This window comes from Polypterus senegalus, chromosome 6 (genome assembly GCF_016835505.1).
Source record: "Polypterus senegalus isolate Bchr_013 chromosome 6, ASM1683550v1, whole genome shotgun sequence".
NCBI lineage: Eukaryota > Metazoa > Chordata > Cladistia > Polypteriformes > Polypteridae > Polypterus > Polypterus senegalus.
Window position 1 is genome coordinate 173,025,834 of NC_053159.1, and position 14,239 is coordinate 173,040,072.

At 41.2% G+C, this 14,239-nt stretch overlaps 1 protein-coding gene across 3 annotated transcripts in view; it reads left to right on the forward strand.

Annotated features, from left to right (window-relative positions):
• The first annotated feature begins 4,236 nt into the window (after positions 1–4,236).
• Positions 4,237–14,239, forward strand: part of LOC120531804 (retinol dehydrogenase 16-like) — a 44,295-nt gene continuing 34,292 nt past the window's right edge. Inside the window, exon 1 of one of the 3 annotated variants that reach the window (XM_039757557.1) lies at positions 4,237–4,457. The gene's annotated coding sequence lies outside the window, so the exon portion shown is untranslated. Of the gene's footprint in view, positions 4,458–4,495; positions 4,648–14,239 lie in introns of those variants that run through there. The other 2 variants (XM_039757555.1, XM_039757556.1) reach the window with 2 other exon arrangements.

The following is a 14,239-nucleotide window of genomic DNA, read 5'->3' on the forward strand; positions in this document are numbered from 1 at the left end:
CGTGAGAGGAAAAATGAAAATGACTGTGTTTTGTGAGAAAATGTAGCAAACATACATGTCCCTCACTGTTCAGTTACAACCTACAATTCTTGATTTATATTTTATATATTCTTTAACTTTGGTTGGCGCAGTGGTAGCGCTGCTGCCTCGCAGTTAGGAGACCCGGGTTCGCTTCCCGGGTTCTCCCTGCGTGGAGTTTGCATGTTGTCTGCGTGGGTTTCCTCCCACAGTCCAAAGACATGCCGGTTAGGTGGATTGGCGATTCTAAATTGGCCCTAGTGTGTGCTTGGTGTATTTGCGTGTGTCCTGCGGTGGGTGGCACCCTGCCCAGGATTGGTTCCTGCCTTGTGCCCTGTGATGGCTGCGATTGGCTCCAGCAGACCCCTGTGTTCAGATTCAGTGGGTTGGAAAATGGATGGATGGATATTCTTTAACTTTTTTGTAATAAATGTTGCAAACCAACTTCATCTTTACAGTCCATTGTCTCAGATCTGCACTTCTTAGCGTTATGTATTAAAATAATGTTTTATAAGATAGGGCAAGGCAATTTTTATTAATAAACCACATTTACAACAGCAGACAGAACTGAACCAAAGTGCTGTACATGAAAGGGTAAAAGAAGCAGTTCAAATATACTGTGTGTACACATCACAAAACTGCAAGAATAACCAACCATTACATAAAAGTTAAACTTAAAATACCCATATATACATATTTCTAATTATGAATATATGTGAGCCAACATATACAAACAATGTCAACCTCTTGCACGGTCAAATGGCAGCATGAAGAAATAAGACTTTAATGATGACTTAAGAATGGCCTGTGTTGGAGCAGACCTAACATAATAAGGAGAGCCATTCCAGAGAAAAGGAGCAGCCACTGCAAACACCCGATTCCTCCTTTGCTTCAGCCTCGACCTCAGCACAACTAAGAGCATCGGGCTAGTAGACCGCAGGGCTCTTGTTGGCACATACAAGTGAAGAGGTTCCAAGAGGCAAGATGGGGCTGAACCATTCAAACATTTGAAAACAAGAAACAGAATTTTAAAATCAATTCTGAAATGGACCAGAAGCCAATGAAGCGAGGTCAGTATTGGTGAAATATGGCCACACTTACGAGAGCCATTTAATAAGCGAACAGCAAAATTGTGGAATAGCTGTAGGTGTCGTAACAGGGCCTGACCAACACCTACATACAAAGAACTGCAATAGTCCAAATGAGATGTTGTAAAAGCTTGGATGGCCTTTTCAAGATCACTGAAAGAAAGAAAAGCCTTACCTTAAAGTCTCAGCTGGAAAAAGCTTCATTTAACCTCACAATTTATCTGTTTGTCGAGTTTGAATGAGCTGTCACAGATCACACCTGGGCTAACTGAAGCTTTATGATATGTATATGGCAAGGGGTCCAAGAGCAACATCAGAGACACTGCAACTTTCTTAACTTTTGGACACCATTATCACAGTTTTATTATCATTTAGTTTAAGAAGATGCATTGCCATCCAGGTTTAAATATCATTCAAGCACGCATGGAGTGTCTGTATTTTCTCACTTTGATTTTAGTGGCAAATATATTTAAGTGTCATCAGTATAGAGAAGCCATACTTGTTAACAATGGAGCCTAAAGGTAACATGCCTATCAAAAAGATAGTTGGTCCAACGATGGAACCCTGCGGAACCCCACAAGTAAGAGGAGCTACAAAGGATGAGAACTCACCCAAATGAATAGAAACGCTCCTATTTCTTAGATAACATTTCTACCATTTCAGGGCATTACCTTGGATGCCTACATACTGTTCAAGGCAGGATATAAGAATCATAAGATCCATGGCATCAAACACTGAGGTAAGATAGCAGTACAAGAATGGCAGAATCTCCAGCATTAGTAATTGGGAAGAGGTCACTGTTAACCTTTAACAAGGATGTTTCAGTGCTGCAAGAACATCTGTATCTGGATTGGAATTTTTCCAAAATACTATTTTCATCTAGAAATGTTTGAGTCAGGACAACTGTTTCTAAGACTTTAGATAAAATAGGCAGTTTAGAAATTGGCCTGAAACTTGACACATTAGAGGGTCCTTATTTTGTTTTTTATAATACGTTTCTGCACCACAGCGTGTTTCAAGGCAGCAAGAACACAACCAGAAATCAAGCTAGCATTTATTAAGGTAACAATACTTGGTCTGACAGAATCAAAAAAACCTTAACTAATCAAGAGGGGACACGGTTAAGGGGGCAATTTGTAGGATTCAGGCGTTACACCAAATCAGACAACAGAGATGATGACACACACAGGCACAAAGTGGTCAAAGACAGCTGAACACACTATGGGAAGAGATGAATCCTTAGCAAGCAGTGAAACCGATGACCTAATAACGGTAATCTTATTTACAAAAAAGTATATCTCCGTTTGGAGAGTAAGTTGGGGTATACGACAAATTCCTAATACAGGGTGACACAGAAAAACGGGAACTTTTGAAATGCGTAGTGGCAGCCATGTATAGTTGGCAGCACTGCAGAACAGGGACCTTAAGTTGTAAACAATTTCGCCATTTAGTAATTTAGTAATCATTTGCAAGGCAATCAATGGCAGCTGTGCGAGAATTGTTCGGTAACCGTGTCATCTCAAGATTCGGTGACATTCCCTGGGCCTCAAGATCAACGGATTTGTCCGTTTGTGATTTTTTCTTGTGGGGCTAAGAATCGGGTCTACATGGCTCAGCCAAGGACACTGACTGAAATGAAGTAAAGAATTCAAGACGAAATTCGTGGTATCCCAGCTGAGATGTTGCAGCGATCAATGGGGAACCTCAACAGCAGATTGGAAGAATGCATACGTACAGGAGGACGCCATCTACAGGACGTAATTCTCAGACATTGATAATTTGGATTACTGTCTCTTAAAAGGCAAGTTGTAGTGGTTCAATTGCTGTCAATAAAATTTTTTTGTTGGATTTCTTCTATTTTTATTGGGTTTTTCAAAAGTTCCCGTTTTTCTGTGTCACCCTGTACAAGAAATGGTATATGGCGATTAAAGGATTTAAAATCACAAAAAAATTGATTTGTAATTATTGCATCGACCCAAACAAAACATTTTTAAAGTTCCAAAATAAACAAAAAAGACGGTTTATGGAAGTGCAACTTTCAATAATGCAAATATTTACATTTCTATTTAAATTAAGCAATTTGCTAAACTTTTGTTGATAAGTACATACTTATAAGTTAGGGTCCCAGGGAGAACAATTACGCATTAAAATTAAAAACCAGGTAAACGTTTGAAAGTTAAAAACTGCACTTGAAATGTATCAACATTATAGCAGCAGCGTAGAACAAAATTAAGAAAACACAATTCAAAACAGACAATGGAAATGAAGGTATGAACTGTATAGTAAGCTGGATCGTTTAAAAAATAGTTCAATATAAACAATTTTAAAAGTTTCTTTTACTGAGAACTCGAAAGTTTAGACATTAATTTTCATGCCTGTTGATTGCTTTGCTGTGTTATTGATCATCATTTATTTTGAAACATAAATTAATAAATTAATGTCATTAACGGAATTTTCCTTTATTGAACGAGGTCCCAGAAATGTCAGACCGTTTAGTACAAAAGTACCATAAAAATAATTTCAAATATTTTGAATGATAGAATTCACTATAATAGCAGTTAGAGCAACCACATTCATATTTAGTATGGTGTTTCCTTAATCTAAAAATATGTTATGCCCTCTTTCTTTAAACTATTTCGAATCCTGACTCATAAATTATAAAACTGTTTTTTGTTTCTAAAAGTAAATACGAGAGTAATACCATAAAGAGAAACTCGGATTCTTGTCTCGTGATTGCAGGAAGCCATATTAATATCGTCTTTTAAGGTTACATGGTAAATCAACGTTACTAGTTTTTCAACGAAAGCGAAGTGACAGAGGACGGACACGAATGCTGGGGGCGTGGTGTGGAAGGCATGAGGCGTGGAAGGCAGGGGGCGTGGAAAGCCAAGTCTGCGACCTGCAACTGGATAACATTTGGAATCTAGTGATGGGAAGTTCGGATCATTTTACCGACTCGGACCTTTGAGTCTCGTTCAGCCAAATGAACGAATCATTTTTCGAGTCATTTCGTTCAATTCTCTTTCCGGCTCAGAAGTTGGTTAAGCTTAATGGGCTGTCACGTGATGAACGAATGACTCGAAACAGGTGAATCAATTCCAATACAGAAACTATAGGAAGTTGCGCAAATGCGCATGCGCGACTGAACGAATCACTCCCAGGAGACTACTCGTTCTTCCCGAGTCACATTAAAGATTCGTTCAAGAACGACTCATCACTATCTGGCCGAGGCTAAAGTTCAGGCTGTCTCGCCTGCAGCTATAATCTATTGAAGCAACGGGTCACCTCAAAACCTGTCTTTTGGGTTTTGCCCTACCGGCTATCTGTCTATACATTGCTCCTAAATTTGCAGTAAGTATCAAACATTAGACGGCTTCACTCCATGTGGCCCTTTGTAAGAAAATAACGTCCTCCTAACGTTTCGGAGCTGTCACACTTCCGCCTTATATTGCTGGGCACGCCCACTGCGCCCCCTCTTTTAATACTCCAGTTGACATACAACCGGACGTGGAGACTGATTTGAGTTTTTAAGAAACATCAGGTAACGACCGACCGACAATCTAACAGGATGGCTTTAAGTGTCAATGCCTTTTGAATGTCATCTGTGATGCCGTCTAATGTCGACTTGCAGGCGAGCACGAGCTGGTAGTTAGCGCGTCTGCTGCTACCTCTCTTAATAGTATGGCTGCGCCTTTTGTGTTATTACGGATACTGAGACACTCGAGTGTATTTTTTGGGTTCGTTGTTCTTTTCCAGTTTTGGTATTGGAGCAGCGCTGTGGCTGCTGTTTTTCATTAATTACATTCATTTAATTAAGTCAGCCCTTTTCCTTTTCAAGTTGATTTTGCACGTTTTGAGAAACATTTGCAACTTTTACGAAATTCTCGTGTATGTGTCAGATGTAATATGTTTATTGCAATCACATATATTAATATTTAGGAATGTGGATATTTTATTAAGTACAGTTTCTGAATTGTTTTGCCACAGTTGAACCATAGGTGTCTTTGGGGTAGGCGTAGAGATTTAGGGTTTGGAATGTGAAAAAATAAGTACACCCCACAAAATGACTTGACTTTTTAACATATGTGGACAAAAATAAAATGTGATCTCCATCTATACAGTATCTGTAGATAAAGTTGATGTAATGGACCGGGGTTAGGGAGTTTGGCTAATTATTTATTCCAATAAAAAATTAACAGATATTCCATTTGCATCTGTGGAAAAAGTAAGTCCATCCTTTTCCCCCCAGCAGCCTCAAGTCAGCATTTCCTATAACTGTCTGGCAGTTTCTGACATTGACTCCCACACGCAGAGTTCTTTTAGCTGTGCGATGTTTGAGGGGTGTTTTGTGTGCACAGCCCATTTCAAATCCCTCCACAGCTCCTCGATGGGAGTTAAATCTGAGCTTTAACCGTCTATTTCAAAACCTTCCATTTCTAAATGGTGGATTTACTGGTATGTTTAGAGTCATTGTCATGTTGCAAGGTCCACTTTCAGTTGAGCTTCAATCTTCTGACAAAGGGTCTCGTATTATCCTCAAGCACTCTCTGGTACAGTGAAGTATTCATTTGGTGAGCTGAACAGGCCCTGATGCAGCCTCAAACCGTAACATTTCCATCACCATGCTTTACATTTGCTGTCAGTTTCCTCTGGTGAAATTTTGGCTTTGTTTTATCTCTAAACCTGTGTTCGGGTATGGAGACTCTTAACTCTTCTCTTTGCCTGGCCTCTGCAGGGCACATTGTTCTAGAAATCATGGACTTTGCCTAGGTGTTCATGGTAGATTTTAGTCTCATTCAGAGTTTCTTTCTGGACTGCATTGGTTTCCTCCTTGCACTCCTCCCATGTAGCCATACCACATGCACCGCAGTAGAGGTCGGTCACCTGAAGCAAAGCATAGTTGGGCCAGGCCAATACTTGGATGGGAGACCATCTACAAAAAGCTTGGTTTGTTGCTGCAAGAGGTGTTGGTGAGGCCAGCAGGGGGTGCTTACCCTGTGGTCTGAATGAGGATGTCCCGGTGCAGTGATGGGGACCCTGTGCTGTAAAAATGGTGCCATCCTTCAGATGAGACATTAAACTGGGGTCCTAACTCTCTGTGGTCATTAAGGATCCCTCAGCATCCTTTCTAAAAAGTAGGGTGTATCTCGATGTCTAAACTAAATTGCCCACCATAGCCTAGTCATTCTGGCCTCCTAATTATCCCCTGTCTCTAATTGGCTAAGTATCTCTCTCACCACTTTACCACCTAACAGCTAATGCAGGGTGAGTGTACTGATGCAAAATGTCTCTCATCGCGTCATCCTGATGAATACTTCACATTGGTGGTAGTTGAAGTGGCCCACCACTCACTATGGAAGGCGCTTTGAGTAGATGACAAAAGCACTATATAAATATATAGAATTATTATTATTATTATTTATGTAAATCTAAATTGCTCAGCCTCTTTCTAATGGTAGACTCATGCACTTTGACATCAGCAGTGGCAGGAGGTAGCGGTAGGTCTTGTAATGAAATTCTAGTTCCTTAGAGATTCGTTTCAGCAACCTGCATTCATTTCCTGGGCCGAACTTGCTAGCATGTGAAATCGGCAGGGGTTTGAAATCTTCTGGACGGTGGAATGGTTGATATCCAGTGTTTTGGAGGTCTGTTTAAATTCCTCCCCAGACTCGTAGGTTTCTATAATCTTCTTTCGGGTCTTGTTCAGAAAGCGAACGCCACTTGAGATGCCCTTGCCCTCGCCCAAGCAGTAACCTTAAGGACAATAAAATAGGTCCCTGATGTTAAGTCACTATTTTAGGGCTAAAATGATAACAGAAGGCGGCACGGTGGCGCAGTGGGTAGCATTGCTGCCTCGCAGTTAGGAGACCCGGGTTCGCTTCCCGGGTCCTCCCTGCGTGGAGTTTGCATGTTCTCCCCGTGTCTGCGTGGGTTTCCTCCCACAATCCAAAGACATGCAGGTTAGGTGCATTGGCGATTCTAATTTGTTCCTAGTGTGCTTGGTGTGTGTGTGTGTGTGCACTCTGCGGTGGGCTGGCACCCTGCCTGGAGTTTGTTTCCTGCCTTGCGCCCTGTGTTGGCTGGGATTGGCCCCAGCAGACTCCTGTGACCCTGTAGTTAGGATGTAGTGGGCTGAATAATGGATGGATGGATGATAACAGAAATGTGAAACCTACTTATATACCTAATCTTAATTATTGTGAAGCAACCAATTGGGGTCCACTTTCTGAAGGGCTCAGGGGGCTCTTTTGATCCAGTCATGGTGATAACACACAGTTCAGCAACAAAAGCCAGACCAAACTAAATGGTTTACATAAGCAGTGTTCTCCCCAGAAATTTTTTTCCTGCCAGGTGGCAAGAAAAAGTAGCCGGGTGGGGCGGGACGGGGAAATTTGGTGGTGGGGAAAATGAAATGTGCACTATTTTTATTAGTTAATTATTATTCATTATTTTCCAAAGCTCAAGATGACTTCCTTTTTTTAAGGTTTGACACTTCTGCCAGAATATTTGTATTAAATTTATGAAGTCAGGATGCTGCAACCCTGACAAAAATTTTAAATAACAATTGTTATGACATAAACCAAGAGGCACAAGTATTGTCGCTGTGGGGAAGAAAACTGAAAACAATGGGAAAAAAAAGTATAGGAAACCTAATGAAGAAAAATGTAAAACTATTCTTCAAAGCCAGCTTGCATATGCAAAAGTTGTCTTCAGTTAAATATTTCTTCTTCTTTTCTTCCTAGAGGCCCAGTTGTCTGCAGCTTTCCCATAATCAAAGACCCTAGGATCTGGGCCCTCCAAGGAGATCACTCATCATACACTGTCGTAGTGACTGTACTGCAAAGTCATCAGACAGCCATTTAGTGTCACTGGGCGTTTTCAGCTTAATCTGGGGAATGTTCAGAATATTTTGAATTTCCGTTAAACCAGCCATGCTAAGTGAAGAATTTTGGAAGAAATAGAATAGCTGCCTTAAGATGTTCAGTTTTGTTAAAAAAGGTACAGCAGCTGCTGTTTGGGCACTTGCAAGGGCCAATTGGCGGTTTACACAGTGGCAGTTGACCAAGATTCCTGATGTTTTATCTCTAAGCAGTTTTGCCACACCTTTCTGTTTCCCAATCATAACAGCTGTTTCATCTGACCCTAGTCCAACCAGATTAGCAGTTTTCAAGCCTAGAGTGTCCGTAGTCTCACTCAGTGTGTTCGTTATAGTCCCCACTTTGTCAGTCATATTGCAGGTTGATACGAAACTAATTCTGACTTCTTTAGTAACCTGGCAAACATATTTAATGTAAATAATTAATTGTTTTACATCTGAGATATCTGTGGTTTTATCACACAGAATACTGAAAAACTTTTCTGTGTGTATATTTTTCAGTATGTTAGATTTTATTTCTGATGCTAAGACATCCAGCAGCTCTTGCATTATTCTTTCAGAATGTGTAATGTGCATTTTTACCAATATTGAGATGTTGTAAAAAGGAACAACCTATTTCTTTACAGTGTTCCAACAGCTTTCCAAACAACGTTGTATGTGGCAACTCATTTTTTTCCAAACAATGCATCCCATAAAGGCATCTCTCTGTAAGTTATTTAACATAGATACAGATCTTTCAATTTGACCGATTCCAGTTTGCTCTAGTACACGCTTTCCTAAAATGTCAGCAGAAGACTCAATGTGCGTTTTACTTTTTTCATGGTCCACAAGCTTTCTTTTCGAATTGTTGTGTATGGCACGTTTACCCAAAGTAACCCCTCCTTGGGGGGTGTTTGTTTGAGTATTTCATGCACAATGAGCACCACATAACATTTTCTTTGACCATTAGCCAATCAAAATCTTTAAACCATTGTTTGTTTATGCCGGATAAGCTGTGTTTAGATTTATCAAATGGCAGAGTGTGTGCTAAAGAGACTTCCCCTGATGGATTAGCCTCTGCAATGTCTTTGTCTGAAATTGCCACATGAGGAGTTGACGCCGCACCTTCATTTGTTTGTGACGTCTCTTTTCTGAAATAACTGAGCAGTGTTGTTTTCTGATCACTTCTTTTGCTCATGTTGGTCAAACATTTGGAAAAAAATTTAAAGTCCCTGTGAATAAGACTTTTGAGTGGGAAAGGGAGAGCCTGTTGGATATTCAGTTCACACTTGCACTACGGCAGGTACACATTCTCGACATTTCCACTTTAATCTCAAGGCTTATGTCGAGAATAAAGTTGACATTTCCACTTTATTCTTGACATTTCCACTTTATTCTCGACATTTCCACTTTATTCTCGCCGTTTATCTCGAGATTAAATTTGACATGTTGACTTTATTCTCGTAGTTTGTCATTAATGTAGAACATCGTAAACTAAACTTCATCTTAAAATGAATGTTTAATTTACTAGATTTTCTCAAACCCCGTCATAAGTTATGTAGCAACATGTCGACTTTATTCTCATCATAAGCGTCAAGATTAAAGTGGAAATGTCGAGAATAAAGTCAACATCTCGACTTTATTCTCGACATATAGTTTTTTTTCTTCACTTTGTCCGTATTTTTTTTTTTCTTCACCATGGCCCTAATACGCTTCCATACAAAAACCTCAACAATTCAGTGAGAAAACTTTTGCTCAGGACACAGTGTGTGCTGCAAGGGTTTCTGCACATTTGATATATGAGCAAATATAAGAATGGCAGATGGGGTCACTTTAAACAGGAACCGCAGTGAGTGCTACAAGGATTTTTGCACACAGAACACACATATATATATATATATATATATACTCAGCAAAAAGAAACGTCCCTTTTACAGGACTGTGTATTTCAACAATAATGTTTTAAAAATCCAAATAACTTTACAGATCTTCATTGTAAAGGGTTTAAACAATGTTTTCCATGCATGTTCAATTAACCATAATCAATTAATTAACATGCACCTGTGGAATGGTCGTTAAGACCTTAACAGCTTACAGAAAGTAGGCATTTAAGGTCACAGTTCTAAAACGCAGGACACTAAAGAGACTTGTCTACCGACTGTGAAAGAGGCCCAGGGTCCCTGCTCATCTGCGTGAACGTGCATTAGGCATGCTGCAGGGAGGCATGAGGACTGCTGATGTGGCTAGGGCAATAAATTGCCATATCCGCACTGTGAGACGCCTAAGACAGCGCTACAGGGAGACAGGAAGGACAGCTGATCATCCTCGCAGTGGAAGACCACGTGTAACAACACCTGCACAGGATCGGTACATCCGAATATCACACCTACGTGACAGGTACAGGATGGCCACAACAACTGCCCGAGTCACACCAGGAACACACAATCCCTCCATCAGTGCTCAGACTGTCCGCAATAGGCTGAGAGAGGCTGGACTGAGGGCTTGTAGGCCTGTTGTAAGGCAGGTCCTTACCAGACATCACCAGCAACAACGCCGCCTATGGGCACAAACCCACCTTCGCTGGACCAGACAGGAGTGGCAAAAGTGCTCTTCACTGATGAGTCACGGTTTTGCCTCACCAGGGTGATGGACGGATTCGTGTTTATCGTCAAGGAATGAGCGCTACACGAGGCCTGTACCCTGGAGCGGATCGATTTGGATCGATGGCTAGGTCATTCCCCCAGAAATGTCCAGAAACTTGCAGGTGCCTTGGTGGAAGAGTGGGGTAACATCTCACAGCAAGAACTGACAAATCTGGTCCAGTCCATGAGGAGGAGATGCACTGCAGTACTTCAAGCAGCTGGTGGCCACACCAGATACTGACTGGTACTTGATTTTGAGCCTCCCTTCATTCAGGGACACATTGTGAAACATTTTTAGTTTATGTCTTATGGTGTTGACTCTTTTAGTGTTCATACAAATATTTACACATTAAGTTTACTGAAAGTAAAACAGTTGAAAGTCAGAGGACATTTCTTTTTGCTGAGTATATATATATATATATATATATATATATATATATATATATATATATATATTGGTTTGCTATGTACTGTACAAGAAGAGAGCTGCTGTATGCCTGACCGCACTATACAGACTGTGCTGACACTGAGAACAGAGATATCACTTCCTGACGCCTTTTTTCTGATATCTGACAGGCTGGTTCAACTAGACTTTTTTTTATTTTTTATTTTATCAGTCCTCCTCTTGCCCGCCCACCTCCACATCCTCTTTGCTTTTGAACTGCTGCTCTGCTCCCGCTATTAGCATGTATAGCCCCTCCCCCGCCCACCTCTCCATACTCCCCCTTGCTACTGTATTAAGCTGCTACACCCCCACTATTACCATGTATAGCCCACTCTCGAAACCCCACCTCCCCATGCTCTTTGCTTGTGAACTCTGTGCCACCTCGTCCCCGCCATTAGCTTTAGCAATATTTGCCCACCTGTCCGCTCGTTCCTTGCCATCTCTGCAGGTCACTAGATCTGCCTGTGCCTGCAGATCTGCGGCTGTCATCTCACAATGTCATACAAGATGACAGCCGGGCGCTCAACTAAATTAGCCAGAGAGCCGCTAAAAGACGCTAGGGAGAACACTGCATAAGATTGATTCAAACAAGATCCTCTCCAATGATCTAATCATTTGCACCTGATGTGGTGTACCTGACTCTTTTTTTCAGGCAGCTGAGGTAGTGATAGATGTTCAAATACATTTTTTCCACATGAAAAATGTGCATCTATGTTTATTGAGTGGACTACAAATTGTAAATGTGGCCAGATGTTTGTTTTATTATATGACCATCATCTAAAGATACTATTTAAGCAAAGCTTACATGTTCATATGTCCACATATTTTAAAAAACGAAACTTGTCATTACATTTTCACATGACTATATTCTTTATGGGCGGCATGGTGGCGCAGTGGTAGCGCTGCTGCCTCGCAGTAAGGAGACTTGGATTCGCTTCCCGGGTCCTCCCTGTGTAGAGTTTGCATGTTCTCCCCGTGTCTGTGTGGGATTCCTCCTACAGTCCAAAGACATGCAGGTTAGGTGCATTGGCGATTCTAAATTGTCCCTAGTGTGTGCTTGGTGTGTGTATGTGTGTGCACCCTGCCCAAGGTTTGCTTCCTGCCTTGCACCCTGTGTGGGCTGGGATTGGCTCCAGCAGACCCCCGTGACCCTGTAGTTAGGATATAGCCGGTTGGATGATGGATGGTTGGATGGATATATTCTTTATGACAGTTCCAGCTTATTGATCATGCCCCAAATTATGACTCATGTATTTCCCTTCCTCCCTTGAACTTAATTATTGGCTTTGTATCTGAGATAAGCATATGAAGATTGGGCATTGAGTAGGCACCCATCTGTGTCTTCAGTGCTGGATTAGGCATGTTATGCTCATCACTATATAGCACAGATCAAGTAGTGACAGGGACAAACCCCCCTGAGTATATAACACTCATCTTCAGCATCGCTGGGTCTCTGGGTGTTAGTTAGTGGTAGTGATTGACCTCTGGAAACACAGAGTGAGACATAAAGGACTCGGAGAATTCTTGACACAGAGTATCATTTTTTCTTGCCGAGGCACGGTGACAGAGTGATTATGTCTGCTTCCTCAACGCTCAGGTCACATTTTTGGTCCCAATAATCAGTCCAACATAGTTGACGGGTGCTTTCCTAGCCCCTAGGGACACTTAAAAGACTATTGCACCATTATAATACACTCAAAACTAGTTTTGGTTACTCCTTCCCCATTGACTTCATTACATTTTGCAGAGTTTGAGAAGTATCCAGCTGCAGTCAGAACAGTTTGTGACCCGACATTTGCGCGATAGACATATGCGCGCCGACAAAATAGCGGCGATTAAAACGCGGCGTCAAAATCGCGTCGACAAAATCTCGAAAGTTTCATTAAATATGAATTACTAGTTTAAAGCATATATAATAATGTTTATTTTAGAAGTCAATATTATGAGACGCAGCATGCCATCAGCACGGCACGCAGATAGTCCTTAAGATCACATCCTGCATACAGTGGTGTGAAAAACTATTTACCCCCTTCCTGATTTCTTATTCTTTTGCATGTTTGTCACACAAAATGTTTCTGATCATCAAACACATTTAACCATTAGTCAAATATAACACAAGTAAACACAAAATGCAGTTTTTAAATGATGGTTTTTATTATTTAGGGAGAAAAAAAATCCAAGCAAATAGTTTTTCACACCACTGTATGTAGGAAGAATTGCAGCAAGACGTCTGGATAGTTGAGCGTATTTAGACTTGCTGACTGCTGGTAATTCCGCTTTGTATACGACGCGTTATGCCAGCCCTCGACTGAGTTATTTGTTCGCGGCATGCCATCACCAGTTATAACAGTTATAACCTAGCACATAAGGTGTACATAATGCGCATGTACGCGTCCCACTCTCTTGGCCTCTCTCGCGATTTTTGTCGGCGCGCATTTGTCGAAAACCAGTTAGCGGGTTTGTCGGGGCGCATATATCTATCATGCTTTTGTCGGTGAACCGAACAGTTTTAGGCCTCTGACAGATCTGAGCACCTCAGACATTATGAGGCCCGGAAGCCTCTTTGTATTCAGGTGAGAAACACAAAGGCGTTTATTTTTTAACTCTTGTATAACTGTACAATTAAATAATTTACTAACTGGATTCAGTAGACACTTTTAATGCGATGAGTTGCGTTACCTAGAAAATATTTATTTTTTCACGCAAAAAAATTAAAACTCTCTCACGCTCTCCAGTAACCAATAACAAAAGACATCCATTCTGGGGTTTTGCTTCGGAATGCAGAACTGGGAGACTTCGATCATTTAGACGTTTAATAAATGCTGTATACATGGGGCTCAGAACTACAGAGTCCACTTGTTTGAGAGCAGGAACCATTAGGAATTGAAATCGACATGCTGGGTGTGTAATATAAGCCGTCAGTACACCGGTCGAAACAGGGGAGTGGCTCTTGTAAAGTGGGCGGAGTCAAATATGTTGCTGACAAGAGCGTAATCTTACAGGTCTCAGATCGCTGAATCTGTCCGAGGCTTCAGACTGTTTTGCTTGCAACTGGACTCTATTCCCGAGTTCGACAAAATTCCTATCCATTCCTCTGTTTACAGCAACTTCAAGGTAATGTGAATTCAGTGTATTTCGCTGATCACCAGTGACGTCCAAAGCCACAGAGTTTTTTTTACTTGAGTTGTAG